The sequence below is a fragment of the Argiope bruennichi genome, chromosome 11, assembly GCF_947563725.1.
Source record: "Argiope bruennichi chromosome 11, qqArgBrue1.1, whole genome shotgun sequence".
NCBI lineage: Eukaryota > Metazoa > Arthropoda > Arachnida > Araneae > Araneidae > Argiope > Argiope bruennichi.
The window spans coordinates 39,242,142-39,255,182 of NC_079161.1; the positions used below are offsets into that span (position 1 = coordinate 39,242,142).

The 13,041-nt window shown below is 30.9% G+C and overlaps 2 protein-coding genes across 2 annotated transcripts in view; one reads left to right on the forward strand and one right to left on the reverse strand.

The window, feature by feature from the left end:
- LOC129957344 (sushi, von Willebrand factor type A, EGF and pentraxin domain-containing protein 1-like) overlaps positions 1-13,041 on the reverse strand; it is a 116,245-nt gene that overhangs the window by 97,656 nt on the left and 5,548 nt on the right. The window lies entirely within an intron of this gene.
- LOC129957345 (beta-1,3-galactosyltransferase 1-like) overlaps positions 4,079-13,041 on the forward strand; it is a 104,410-nt gene continuing 95,447 nt past the window's right edge. Inside the window, exon 1 of the mRNA XM_056069630.1 lies at positions 4,079-4,099. The gene's annotated coding sequence lies outside the window, so the exon portion shown is untranslated. The remainder of the gene's footprint in view (positions 4,100-13,041) is intronic.

Here is a 13,041-nt window from a genome sequence, read left to right on the forward strand (position 1 = left end):
GATCCCGGAGTGAATCGATTTTTTTAATCCACCCTGCTGTTGTTATTCCACAACCGTGATATCCAGTCATCATGGATTGAAGAACAAGCAAAATAATTTACATAATAGATGTTCCTGTTACTTCCCTAATTGAGTAGAAATCGTTATTTTTTTTTCCGAGGAGGATGCCAGAAGAAATTTTTGAATTTAATTTAAGCAGATTACTCCCTCCCTTCCCATATGCTTATCTGACGATTTTCGCAAGTTGAAAATTAATCTTTTTCGAATGCATTCTCCATTTACATGGGCTAGTGCTTTTACCAAATACTATTAAATGATCGCATGTAAACAATAATTCGTGGTACATCTTGATTTCCACGGTGACCTCTCTTAAAACGACGCCAAGAATAGCGCCAAATCAGAGTTACTCGTATTTATGCCGGGTTTACACTCGGGCAGTTTTAAGACGGTCAGTGCATGCAATGAATGCGCAGAAATGGACTGATTTATGTTTGCCACAGACATTCCATGCTTGGCTATAAATTACCATTTTGCCGTTCCTGATTTTTTTTCTCCCCACTGCGTATTGTATCAAAATGATGGATATTTACGCAAAGAAACATGGTAAGATAATAAAAAAAGTCAATATGCCTAAATTTGGAAAACTATAGAAAAATTATGGCAAATAAAATAAAATAAAAAAAAACTTGCATTAGAAAGGACAAAGAGCAAAAAATGTCCGAATTAATCTATGATAAGTGATAATTTTTTTCACTCAAAAAAAAAAAAAACGCCAAATTCTACAAATGCATGCGCAATAAGGGGAAAAAAAATACAATACAGTGACATGCTGTTGTCCCATCGGAACAATTACTTGCCATCGACCGAACAGTATTTTTCAGTATTTTGTACGCATGCGCTGCCTACTGGCCGTGTTATAACTGGTCCAGTGTAAACCCACCTTTAGTTTTTGTGTATTGTTACTCTTAGTTTTTGCTGTTACTCTTGGCTTTTGCTACTTTTGGCCGCTTTTCTACATAATTTGGCGGTAAAAGCGGTACAAAGTAATTCAAACTTTTTTTTTGTTGTTTCATCAAATATTTAATCGTGTCTTTACATTATCCGAAGCTAATGGGAAAAAAAGGGATTCTGTTCATTATCTGCTCAATTTATTAGATGATTGAGAAAAATGAAATAAAATTGTCACAAAAAACAATGTGCAGTTCGAAATAGATTGTCCAGATGCTCAAACTTTTACTGACACTGAAATGTATAGGATTCAATGAAATTTAAAAGGTTCATGCGCATAAAAAATGGAACAGGTGTAATACTATTAAAGAACACGGCTTTACATTTGCCATAATTTTCATGCTAGAAAATTCTTTATTGTAGAAATCAAATGATACATAAGAAAATTAATTGAAGTTAAATCCTACCAATATTATATGAGAATCAGCTAATCAAAAAAACGATTGGTTAAGGAATAAAAATAACTTCTTTAGAAATAAAAATAATAAATAACGTTTAGAATAAAAATAACTTTTTATTTATTTCTTTTCAAAAAATTAGACAAACACAATGCCAGAAAACCATGAAGATGTTCATGAAATCAATCTTGACAAGAAAATTTGTTTGCACAATGATAAAATAGATGATATCATTGAGTTGTTCTTTTTACACAGCGAGCAGCTGAGAGTCCAGAGTTCATAGAGTTAGGAGCAAATTACTTTAACAGAAGCCGACACTTGAGACCAAAAGAAATGAAATGAAATGAAAACTCAGTGAAATTGAATTGAAAAATGAAAGTCCTCGTGTGAGGTGAAAAATAGTTTCAAATTCTGGGGTAATAGACTCAATTGATGAGCGAATTCTAATAGTCAGACAAAGAGTTCAAATAAATAAATAAAAATCGTTTGGTGTGAGGATTTTTTTTTTTTGTGAGGGGGAAAAATAGCCGTTTTGTCAATAGACGTTTTTTTTTTATTTATTTATTAGACCAAAAAATTGTACTTAATTCCATTTTTATTTCCAAAATACGTTATTTTATAGCGACATTTATGAAACTTCTCGCTTTACTATAATTTTTTTTCAAACAACTCTATTCTAAATATTTCTTCTTATATATAGTTTTATACGTTTAACTTATAATTTATACTTTATACTTATAATTATTTTACTTTATACTTATAATTATTTTACTTTATACTTATAATTATTTTATACGTTTATACTTATAATTTTAAACGTTATTTCTTATATTATATATATATATATAATTATTTCGTCTTTCTCGGAAACGGCTCCAATTATTTGGATAAAATATTGCATTTAGATAAGGCTTTGCTTTTTAAGTTTATTTATATAAGTGTCTTTCCTGGAAAAAAAACACGATTTTACACTATGAAAACATTTTTTATAACTAAATATTGACATGTGGCTAGACATGACCTGCATAACCGTATCAGAGGTGGAGAAGTGGTTAGGGTTTCGGACACCCATACATTTTTTTCCATGCTCAATAGTGCGGTTGTAATTCAATTAGATTTCGTTTATAATTTTAAAAGAACCACAGGATAGGATTTTATTTCCGATTTTACAAAAAGCTCTCCAGCGAAGCCTGGTCTCCCAGGTACTATGAAAAGTTACACATATGAAAAATTACACTTTAAGAGTAATTAATTCATCATCCATAGGATTTCGTTGGTCCTATCCAATTCCAACCCCTACCCCAAATTTAGAGTATTAATGTTGTTCCTTATCTTCCAATTTTGGAACATTAACGTATTTTATTGTTCTTTAAATTTTATTAGCTTAATTTTTTAGTTTTGTCCAAGCATAACCTCATCTAGTATCCTACACAGAAAGTAAGGAACTCTGATTTTTATAGATAAAACAAAATCATGTGGACTAGTCATTCGGATTAATTTTTAGTTGTGGTTAAATTCACATCCATTTTGGAAGCCACATGCATTGCAATAAAACTATAAAAAACACAATTCAATCCAGTTTATTTATTTAGAAAAAATTGTTTTTTTAGCGATTATATTATATAACAGCAAAATACTCGACTGAATTTAAATCTTTATAAAATCATTCACTTAACAATCATTGAATTTAAACATATTTACGTCCTGTTCAGAAACAACACCTATTCCATTTAAGAATGGATCCCATAATTTTGAATCTTGGTCAGACGACGGGAGCGACACCTGAACCTACTCTTCGCCTTCCAAGCTTCGACACCACTTCAATGGGATGTCCCTTTGACCCTCAACATCAGATTTACAGCACATTATATGCTTACAAGCGATCATGTTGTTGTTTTGTGTGTGTGTGTGGTGTTAGTTGAAGTTCGAAGCTTAGAGCCCTTTGCCCCAGAAGTCGAGACCTTAACAACAGACGAAAGCGTCGCCATGCGGATATTAAGCGAAGCCTAATATTTCTACAAAATAAAATGTTGTTGCTACAACACATTGAAATGACTCGGGCGGCGTCAAAAGTTCACCCACATCTCATGCCTCCACAACATATCTAAGACATTCCAAGAAAGATAATGCCAAAAAAAGTGACAGTAATAAACAAATAACGCAATGGCTGTCAAATAAAAAAAAAATTGTCTCGCGTCATTCAATACCACACAAAAACCTCCTCCTCTAATGTCCAAAAAACTCTTCCACTCGCAATTTCTCAATCGAAATGTTTATTTAAGCAGTTTCCTGGAAATAACAGCAAGCTGCTAAAAGAAGGAGGAAGTGGTTAGTTATTACATCAAAACGCAATCCAACATCCAAAAATGAAACTAGAAGGAAAAAATGAAGATTTTCGCGCGCCTTTCCTAGAGGCCAGGCGAAAATATACGCGTCCTTGGACTATCAGGCCAATATGACAACAGAGTGGCTCTACTACGAAAACGATGTTGCCATTTGCATGCTAATAAGGTTCGATAAAAACCGGATATGCGTTGCTATGGGAACTTGGAAAATCATCTGCTCTCACTCAGAGAACGTCAATTTGTTATGATGAGTTGAAAATAATTAGTTTTTTTGATATGCGAGTGACAAAATAATATGTTCTGGCCGTTCACTGTTGTTATTAAGGTTATCAATCACCTTTTCAACAGGTGAATGTAATATTTGTGTATTTGTTATTAAGATGATACATCGCAGGTAACTTATTGTTTCATATATGAAGAGGTTTTAACTAACTTGTTGACATCAGGCAATTTAACTTATTGTACACGATAAAAACAAAGAAAAGATCCATTGTAAGTCAAGTACTATTTGTTTGAGACTTGTTATACGGCCTCAAATTAAAATTATCAGATGTCGCGGATTATTTTTGACAATCATGGTTTTTATTTTCATAAGTTATAAATATAAATAATTAGACGCCTTTGACGATCAGCTTCATCGCATGAAATACTCACCTCTAGTTACTAAACTATTAATATAAGATGCAAATATTAAATGTCAATGTGAAATTTTAAATAAAGCAGAAAAATATTTATTTAATGAAATTACTCTACTACAAATAACGACGCATACCAATTTAAAAAAATATCCTCGAAATAAAAGTAGAAATTCTGTTCAAAAAAGGTAATTTTTTTACCTCAGTTTTAGGAATGGAAAAAGCGCGCGATTGAATGATTTGGTCGGGCAATGAATTTCATAACAATCAATACGTTACTAAAGATTGTACATGAAATTAAATTTTAAAAATTATTAAAATTAGAGAAAAATATGCCATAATGAATGTAACGCCGAATTATATCATTAAAAAATGACAAAGTTCTTAAATTTTACATAAATATAAATATTTTTGAGACATTTTTAAAAGTTATAACTGAAAAGTAAAATAATAATAATTTTCAATTAATTTATATTTTAATCAATTTTTAAATTTTGATAAGTTAATAGTGACTTTCATCTTATTTTGAAAAGCAAATACGCTAAATTTTATCGAGATTGGATTATAATTTTAAATTTGTATAAAAGGTATGTAAATAAATAATAATCTATATTATATAATTAATACAATTGTTCATAAGTAAAATAATAACGCTAATAATTATAATATCTTTACAGTATATAAGTATAGTATACAAGTGCATAGTATATATAAGTGTAGTATATATATCGTAGTATATAAGTGCATATTTTTAAGAAGCAAGCAATTATTGAACAATAACATTTCAAATTAACATTCATATTATATTTTATATATAATATACAAATATTTTTATATAATATACAAATTTTTAAGGGATAAATTTTTTGTTATTCCTTTTTTATTAAATATATTGCATAATATTGTATACATTTAGTTGCAAATGAATTAATGGTCTTAAAAATTAATCACGCACTTTTTCTGAGAAAACAATGTCCATGGTATTCAACTAGAAAAATTTAGAAGTAAAACTGTTTTTGCAAAATTTCACTTTTGTTTCGAATTAAGGAAAATATTTTTAAAAATTGAATTAAAAATATTTGCGTTTGCTAAATTCCATTGTTTAATCATTATGAATTAATAAATCTGAACAAAAAGAAATAACGGAATCATAACATGTTGCACTTCTTATTTAGTTCTTGTTCTTTTTTACAAATTTCAATAAATTAATTTTTAAATATTTTAGAATTTTTCATTTCATTTCATGCCATTAAATTTTTAGTAAAAATGATATTATTTTTGTACTTTTATTTTCTATATGTATTACTTGCATCCAATTATAGAATATCACTCGGAATATTCTGATTGAATATTTTTTTTTCTAAAAACCATTTACATGTATTATATACCAGGCGCGAATCTTACAATCAAATTAAGTAATAATATATCATTTAAAATTGCGATCAATCAATTTAATACATCATAAAATTTTAATTTCATTTAAGAAATTACGTGTAACTTTTAAGATAAATGCAAGTCCTTTCATCATTCATGCAGATTGATTTCAGTTGTTTCTTTACAATAAGACACCACGGAGTTGTATGATAATCTCTCTGGGCCAAGAGGTTTCGGGTTCAAAACCCAATATCAAAAGAGATTTGCCATGTATATAGTCTTGATTCACATTAAATTTAAAGTCGAAGATCAAGCATCTGCTTGCTGTTGTGGTGCGGAAGTTTGAAGAAGAGTATTCTAGCTCAGTGTCCTCATCTAATCATGGTTCAAAGTAGCTTTTGTCTTGATTTAATCAATAAATAACTAAATAGGCAACATATACAAAGTCGTCTTTTAAAGTATTATGAGAATAACATTGAAGTTCTAATGCTAATGATTGCTAATAACCTGTGGTGAAAGCTTATAAGCCAGTTAACAGCTACGCTACCCGAGCCATTGCTTTTGTATTGTGGTATGTTACTGAGCTGCGAACCACAAAGTCCCAGGTTCTATCCTCGCTCATTCCAAACCATCACAAACCTACATATTGAAAATGCTATTAAATCAATGCATATTTTACATATGACAGATCGAATACTAATGGAAGAAAAAGTAAATAAGCTAATGTTCTTAACTTGTGGCAGCAAGCCCATTTGTTTTATAATTTCTTGTATACGTAGTATAGAGAAAATATTGTAATCGTCAAAAAATTTGAAATCGAGAATTTGACGAGTCTCCACGTTTTCGACCTCCCCTAGTTTGAAAAACACATTTCTTAAGCAATATTTCCGAATGTCTGTTGCTATTGGCGATAAGCGAGGATCGAACTCGCAACCTTTGGGTTCGTAGCCGAGTAACATGACCACAAGACAAAAGAAATTTCTCATGTCTCGTAGCTGTTATCTGGCTTATAAAGCGTCACCACATTACTCCCCCTTCAGTTCGTCGGAGGTGAGACGAACGTTTTTTTTTTGTCCTGTTTTTGCTGTTATTAGTGGTGATATATTGGCTATTGCGCCTTATCCATTTTTTTTTTTTTATTGGCTGATTATTTATCAGCTTCATTTATTTATTGGCTGATTATTTATCAGCTGCATTTTTTTATTGGCTGACTATTTATCAGCTTCATTTTTTTTTTATTGGCTGATTATTTATCAGCTTCATTTTTTTTATTTATTGCTGGTAGAGGGCGCCACAACAGTTGTATGAAGGTTTGCGTAATTTGCGTCATCGGGTCACCAATGTTGCTATTGGCGATAAGCGAGGATCGAACTCGCAACCTTTGGGTTCGTAGCTGAGTAACATGACCACAAGACAAAAGAAATTTCTCATGTCTCGTAGCTGTTATCTGGCTTATAAAGCGTCACCACATGTCTATCGGCCTATGACAAATACAACTTAACAATTTTGAGCTAGACAAATGAAATTTAGCATACGGTCTTTGTACCAATTAGCAGATTTCTATGAAAAGTTGAGAAATCCATTCAGAGAATGTCAGGCTGTTCGAATATAAGTTAACACAGTAACTACAAAGCGAAGAGAGCTAAATATATAACATTTGGTACAAAGATTTAGCATCTATATTGTAGTTACCAGTCAAAGTTTCAAACAAAACCAACAACGTAGACTGTCAATCTGTACTTTCAGAAATATGTAAATGCGATTGTGGATTCATCGAGGATAGAACCTGGGACCTTGTGGTTAGCAGTTCAGTAACATAACCATGATACAAAAGCAATTGCTCGTGCAGCGTAGTTGTTAACTGGGTTATAAGCTATTCACTACACGATCATTCAAAACAGAACTGACTTAAATATATCAAATTAGGTATGGAATTTTGTGTGTACTGGTGCACTTTTGTGTTAAATCTCTATTTAATCGATTCAGAAAAACGTGTCTAAAACACAAATTTGACTTTCGGATACTATGAACCACATTCCACGGATTAATCGCCAAATATCTCGCCAAGGGTGACACGATAGATTCAGTAAAAATGCTACATTCATACTACATTTATTCTACATGAAAGGTTAGTATTTTTTCATAACTATTGTACATCAATATCATGCAAGGCAATTTCTGTGATAAAGCCTTTAATAGAGAATATGCGAGAAAGTTTTTGAAAGACCACTCTCGCTGATTTGCATGATTACCAGATTTTATTTTGCAACTTTGAATTAAAAATTGCTATTTGAATAAAATATGAGCAAAATATGATTTTTCAAGCATCATCTCTGTGATTTAATCAAGAAATGAAAGACAAAACCAATTTAAAATATTTTTTATATAAAATGTGTCATTTAAGGGTTAATTTGACACGCAATAAACTAAACATTCTGGCTGTTAAAAAAATCGCAATGCTCATTAAAATTATTATGTAATCATTAAATAAAATTAAATTATTATGCAGTGCTCATTAATTTAACAACAAGTAACATGTGTCTGTAAAAAAAAAGACAATTTATATTTTTAGCTCAGAAAGGAAAGATATATTTTTCTTTTTCCCTACAACAAAATAAGGAAAAACAACTTTTACATGCAGCTACAAAATAAATTATTAATAACAAAAGACACCAACATTTTTGTGACAGATAATACAACATAGCAAGCAATGTGACAGATTCTGCGTTCTTTCACGTAAAATTCAGATGTTTCATTGTTGTCAGCGTTTCGGATTTATTTGATTCACAAGAAAACACGTCATGGCCACAGAAATCTCGTAAGCTGTTGCCAAAAGAAATCATTAAATGAATGAGGAATTCGGAATAAATTTTTCAGACAACAATAAAAAAAATTATCACTCAAGGTCAATCATTCCATGTTTCTACATTTCTATAGAAAAAGTTTGTTTGTCATCCAGAAATATATAACTCCTTTTTTTCTCGTTTATTTGTTGACATATTTTAAGCGTGTTATAGCTCACTTCCTTTATATCAATGCAAAAATACTTCCTCTGTATATCTTCATTATTTATTAACATTTCAAGGGAGCAGTTTATTAATTAATTACTCGAATTAATAAACCATTCACAATCATATCTGATAACAGATGAGATCGTGATTCAAAATTATGGCTGGAATGTAAAATAATTTTTTTCTTAATCAAACCCAGAATCAGATGCCACGGTGATGTATGGCGGTTAGTTATATCAACTATATAACTAATCTATAACAAATGACAAACTACATATAATTATAGTTATAAATATAATTATAATTAAATTATAACTATTATTATAATTTGGTTAGTTATATTAATGTTCCACCTTAAAGTAACAAGAGAGACAGATCTTAATATTTTGAACCTTGGTCAGATGACGAGGACGACACCTGAGTTGTTAATTAATGATAGAAAAATATATTTTTTAAACATTTTCATTATAATTAAATATTCATGAGTGAACTTTAGTCAATCTCGAAATTTTAAAGTGCATAAAGTAATAAACGAATATTGTTAAAAATAAACGAATTAAAGTCAAGTAATTTGTTTATCCAATTTCAAAATAAAACTATTTGGTTAGTTTAAAATTTTATAATTTTGCAGCAACTTCTTAAAGAATTTGCAGGAGAGCTATGTTAAGTTCAAGAATTCTACATTTATGGTCACAATCTAAATAATATTAAACAGAGAATAACAGATCCAATTTTTGTAATGAATAAATAAATAAATAATTGAAGAAATTATTTTCTGAGCAAACTTCTTCAACATGCGTACTCAAAAATTATGAAAAGTACTTTGATTTAAAGTAATTAATAAAAAAAGAGTTAAGAATAATTAAATTGCAATTACTTTAAAAAATAGTTGAATTAATAACAAGTAATTTTATTTATCATAAATTATGAGTCTATTTTCAAGTTGTAAAAACATTTCCCCCCCCCCAAAAAAAATTGAAAATATTAAACTTTTTTGTAATTATAGTTAAGAAACAGAAACATCCAGTATTAATATTAGAATTAATACACGCTTCATTTCAAATGGACAGCATGGCAAATTTATTTGTAGGCATGACGCCATTGGAAAATTGACAGCATTTATCAGTTCGCCGTAATTTATTTTATTTTCATTTGGAGCAAGTGTAATAATTTTACCTCTTGCGAGGACCCACGGGGGGCACTTCGAAATGAAGATGAGATGCTTCCGGTATCGTGGTTGGATCTCGCCACCCTGTTGGGTACATAAATAGGTGGGGGATCAGGCTCGTCCCGTAGGAAGGTTGTACCGTGGCCGGTGATATGACTTACCTCTTGCGAGGTGAGTATAATAATGTGTTAACTTAAAGATTTGCTTTAATTTTTGAAAATTTTAAATGATTAAAAGTAATGGGAAAGTGGCTAGGCATTCCATATTATTTCAGCCAAATCTGATTTTTGACAGCATTGATTTGACTGCCTCGTCGTGAGGTATCAACATCAGGTCAGAATGACTCTAGATTCAAGAACGTTTTCACTAGAAGATTTGTCATGTATATGTGGTTGATGTACGCTAAATCTGACAACATTGGCCATACATCCTACCAATGATATGTAGTGGAAGGAGAGAGGATGTCAGATCAATATTGTTCTTGTTATCTGACAGCGTCTCAAAATAATTCATGCGTTGCTTCAAAATATGCATTAAGACGTTGATTATATGCTCAACGTTTTGAAAGTGAGATAAAACTTTGAATCATGTGACTGTGACATAAATTGATTCAATTTTCATAACATAGACAAAATGAAAATTAATGTTAGGATACAATTAAAACTGTTAAGATACAATAAGCAATATCTAAAAATTAAATATATTTTTAAATTTATTAAATATAATAAACATTTGGCATTTGATATTACTTTACTATGTTTTAATTAGCCTGAAATTCTTCATTTTTACACAATTTAAGAATATATTTAAGGAATGTAATTTGTACATATTTTGAGAAAATAAATTTAAAAACAAATCGAACTATTAATATGAAATATCATAGCAGCATAATATTTTAGAATCCTCCCGTCTGTTTTTTTTAAATTCATAGCTCAGCTTGGTTTAGTTAAGTTACATTAACGTCCCGTTTTAAAGCATCACTAGGGCTATTTTGGGACGAACCTCGTAATTTTGAACCGTGGTCAGATGACGAAAATAATACCTGAGCTGACAACCCCCCCCCCCTCCTCTCCAAATTTCTACACCACACCAGAGGAAGGACATTTGGCCCTGACGGATTTAGCGCGCATCAGACCTGCTTACACGATGGTTCTTCGTGGAACCGGATCTCAAACCTATGGTTCCGAAGCTCAGACCTTACTACCAGGCCAACGCGGCCTTCTTTTTTAAAAGGTAAGATAAATAGAAAAAAAAAACGAATTTAATATAGTCTCAATGTGTATGTTTTTAAGTCCAGGAATTCAAATAATTAAAAGTATTTTGTACGCTCTATTGAAAATACGTTTAATAATTATTAAAATTAGAGATTAAAATTGTAAGGAAATTAAAGTGGTATCATAGAAAAGCTCATTTTTATAATTTTAAAAATATGTGAAAATTAGTTCTGTGTCGTAATATACTCCTGATTTTTTAAAGAAAACGTAAAAAATGCTATTAAAATTTTTACGTTAAAAATTTGAAAATTCTTTTCTTAATGAGTACTTACTATATAAGAACACGAGCTATAGTTAGTAGTTTCAAATTTATAGTCTACGCTGTTTTGAACGACTTTTGCATTATGTATTCACATGATATAATGCAATTTAATGTTAATATGCCAGCCTAAAAACATTATCATGTTAGAATACATAATAGTTAACCCTTCGCACTTGGATGTCTCCAATCAGGCACCATTCAAAACGGTGCATCATTTTGACATTTATTTTTTTAAGATTTTGATTGTTCAAAATGACTAAAGAGTGGTAAGAAAATGAAGATTAATTTTTCGGGGAAATTCAATTTAAAACAATTATATATATTTATTTTTCGCAGCAATAAACAAGTTCTTGTATTAGGTGAATTATGCATCGAATTACTTTTTTGAGCTCAAAGTGTTAAAATACGAATTAATCCTATGCAGACGATCATGCCAGAACGAAACAGCAATTTAAAAATATCAATAACTTCAGTTTAAAACAACGCACTAAAAAACATTTCTTCACTTTTCACTTAAAAAAAAAAAAAACACTTTTCCTTGAAATAGAAACGCTTAAAAAGTTATAGTTTCAGCTATTAACCTTTCTCAGAAATTGAACCCTTCAGTCACGCAGCCTTTTAACCACAGAAAATCCTTATATTTTAGTGTTTTTTACACCAACTCTAACTATAAACAATCCTTGTTCCGTGGTTTGCTGAATGTTTTGTTCCGTTTACAAAAGCCTGTCGAAAGCGGCGACCTTGGCCTGTTTCGGGTAGCTTTTGGTATCAGCTGCTGCCTTTCTTCCGTACAGGGTTATTTCTGATTTATGTTAAAGAGTGGCAAACCTCCCCAAGGATTCAATTTAATGAAATTCTTTCAAATTTTATTTTTTAATCGAATCCAAACTTAATCATTGTGATAATCATTTAGTTTGAAGCTGTTTATTTTATTGTTCGAGCTTTATTAAACGATTACTATTAACAGTAAAACTGATTAGACATCCCATATCAGTTTGGAGAGTCATGTTTATTTGTTTTTCTCCCAGATTTCTTTAGTCTTCGATTGTTGTTATTTTTACTTAGAAACGAGTAAATCATCTTTCGAAAAAGATAAGATAGTTAATTAATTTTAATTTCTATATAAAAAGAAGCCTTTTTTTACTTTCTTCTACACGAATCATACAAAGAGAAAGCATTGTAATCGTCAAGAAATTAGAAGTAAAGAATATGACGAATGTCCACTTATCAGACATCCTTAAACCCCCGGGGGGGCACCTCGAAATGAGGATGAGATGCTTCCGGCATGGTGATTGGATCTCGCCACCCTGGAGGGTACACAAATAGGTGGGGGATCTGACTCCTCCCATCGATGACGGGACGTGCTTCCTTCGGGAAGGGTTGTACCGTGGCCGGTGATGGCCCTTAAGACTCAACCACAGTTCCTGCCAGTGTTGCTGTTGCTGCGGTCCGGTCATTCAGTTTTATGGTTTAAATCCGTGTGTCTTCGTGGCAGGTCGGAGAATCAGATGCCTGACTGACTACCCATCAATACGTTAATCTGTGTATCGAATTGTATCCATCTAG